Here is a 3,108-nt window from a genome sequence, read left to right on the forward strand (position 1 = left end):
TGATAAGGTTAGGGTGACAGTGTTATCTGATAAGGTTTAGGGTGGCAGTATTATCTGATAAGGTTTAGGGTGACAGTGTTATCTGATAAGGTTTAGGGTGACAGTGTTGTCTGATAAGGTTAGGGTGACAGTGTTATCTGATAGGGTTTAGGGTGACAGTGTTATCTGATAAGGTTTAGGGTGGCAGTGTTGTCTGATAAGGTTTAGGGTGGCAGTGTTATCTGATAAGGTTTAGGGTGGCAGTATTATCTGATAAGGTTTAGGGTGACAGTGTTATCTGATTAGGTTTAGGGTGACAGTGTTATCTGATAAGGTTTAGGGTGACAGCGTTATCTGAGTAGGTTTAGGGTGACAGTGTTATCTGATAAGGTTTAGGGTGACAGCGTTATCTGATAAGGTTTAGGGTGGCAGTATTATCTGATAAGGTTTAGGGTGACAGTGTTATCTGATTAGGTTTAGGGTGACAGTGTTATCTGATAAGGTTTAGGGTGACAGTGTTATCTGATTAGGTTTAGGGTGACAGTGTTATCTGATAGGGTTTAGGGTGGCAGTATTATCTGATAACGTTTAGGGTGACAGTGTTATCTGATAAGGTTTAGGGTGACAGTATTATCTGATAAGGTTTAGGGTGACAGTGTTATCTGATTAGGTTTAGGGTGACAGTGTTATCTGATAAGGTTTAGGGTGACAGCGTTATCTGATAAGGTTTAGGGTGACAGTGTTATCTGATAAGGTTTAGGGTGACAGTGTTATCTGATTAGGTTTAGGGTGGCAGTGTTATCTGATAAGGTCTAGGGTGGCAGTGTTGTCTGATAAGGTTTAGGGTGGCAGTGTTATCTGATAAGGTTTAGGGTGACAGTGTTATCTGATTAGGTTTAGGGTGGCAGTGTTATCTGATTAAGTTTAGGGTGGCAGTGTTATCTGATTAGGTTTAGGGTGACAGTATTATCTGATTAGGTTTAGGGTGACAGTATTATCTGATAAGGTTTAGGGTGGCAGTGTTATCTGATAAGGTCTAGGGTGGCAGTGTTATCTGATTAGGTTTAGGGTGGCAGTATTATCTGATAAGGTTTAGGGTGGCAGTGTTATCTGATTAGGTCTAGGGTGGCAGTGTTATCTGATAAGGTTTAGGGTGGCAGTGTTATCTGATAAGGTCTAGGGTGGCAGTGTTATCTGATTAGGTTTAGGGTGGCAGTGTTATCTGATTAGGTTTAGGGTGGCAGCGTTATCTGATTAGGTTTAGGGTGGCAGCGTTATCTGATTAGGTTTAGGGTGACAGTATTATCTGATAAGGTTTAGGGTGACAGTATTATCTGATAAGGTTTAGGGTGGCAGTGTTATCTGATTAGGTTTAGGGTGACAGTATTATCTGATTAGGTTTAGGGTGACAGTGTTGTCTGATTAGGTTTAGGGTGACAGTATTATCTGATTAGGTTTAGGGTGACAGTATTATCTGATAAGGTTTAGGGTGACAGTATTATCTGATTAGGTTTAGGGTGACAGTGTTATCTGATAAGGTTTAGGGTGACAGTGTTATCTGATTAGGTTTAGGGTGACAGTGTTATCTGATAGGGTTTAGGGTGGCAGTATTATCTGATAACGTTTAGGGTGACAGTGTTATCTGATAAGGTTTAGGGTGACAGTATTATCTGATAAGGTTTAGGGTGACAGTGTTATCTGATTAGGTTTAGGGTGACAGTGTTATCTGATAGGGTTTAGGGTGGCAGTATTATCTGATAACGTTTAGGGTGACAGTGTTATCTGATAAGGTTTAGGGTGGCAGTGTTATCTGATAAGGTTTAGGGTGACAGTGTTATCTGATTAGGTTTAGGGTGGCAGTGTTATCTGATTAAGTTTAGGGTGGCAGTGTTATCTGATTAGGTTTAGGGTGACAGTATTATCTGATTAGGTTTAGGGTGACAGTATTATCTGATAAGGTTTAGGGTGGCAGTGTTATCTGATAAGGTCTAGGGTGGCAGTGTTATCTGATTAGGTTTAGGGTGGCAGTATTATCTGATAAGGTTTAGGGTGGCAGTGTTATCTGATTAGGTCTAGGGTGGCAGTGTTATCTGATAAGGTTTAGGGTGGCAGTGTTATCTGATAAGGTCTAGGGTGGCAGTGTTATCTGATAAGGTTTAGGGTGACAGTGTTATCTGATAAGGTTTAGGGTGGCAGTGTTATCTGATAAGGGTTAGGGTGGCAGTGTTATCTGATAAGGTTTAGGGTGACAGTGTTGTCTGATAAGGTTTAGGGTGGCAGCGTTATCTGATAAGGTTAGGGTGATGACCCAGTGGTTCAGCATCATGGGTGCCACTGACAGAGGAGGCCTCTCTGTGAGGAAGACTCTGTGTGATGGTGAAGGAGGAGGGACTAGCAGGAGGATGTGGTCACAAAGACAAAGACATCTCAACTCGTAAATATCTCACTGTGAGCTCAACTCGTAGATATCTCACTGCAACCCAAAATGTGATGAATGTGGTGAATGTGGTGAATGTGATAAATGTGGTGAATGTGATGAATGTGGTGAATGTGATGAATGTGATGAATGTGTTGAATGTGATGAATGTGGTGAATGTGATGAATGTGATGAATGTGGTGAATGTGGTGAATGTGATGAATGTGATGAATGCATTGAATGTGATGAATGTAATGAATGTGGTGAATGTGATGAATGTGGTGAATGTGATAAATGTGGTGAATGTGATGAATGTGGTAAATGTGATGAATGTGTTGAATGTGGTGAATGTGGTGAATGTGTTGAATGTGTTGAATGTAATGAATGTGGTGAATGTGTTGAAGGTGATGAATGTGATGAATGTAGTGAATGTGATGAATGTGGTGAATGTGGTGAATGTGTTGAATGTGATGAATGTGGTGAATGTGATGAATGTGGTGAATGTGTTGAATGTGATGAATGTGATGGATGTGTTGAATGTGATGAATGTGGTGAATGTGATGAATGTGATGAATGTGGTGAATGTGATGAATGTGATGGATGTGTTGAATGTGATGAATGTGATGAATGTGGTGAATGTGATGAATGTGGTGAATGTGTTGAATGTGATGAATGTGATGAATGTGTTGAATGTGATGAATGTGGTGAATGTG

The sequence above is a fragment of the Chanos chanos genome, chromosome 3 (genome assembly GCF_902362185.1).
Source record: "Chanos chanos chromosome 3, fChaCha1.1, whole genome shotgun sequence".
NCBI classification, from domain to species: Eukaryota; Metazoa; Chordata; class Actinopteri; order Gonorynchiformes; family Chanidae; genus Chanos; species Chanos chanos.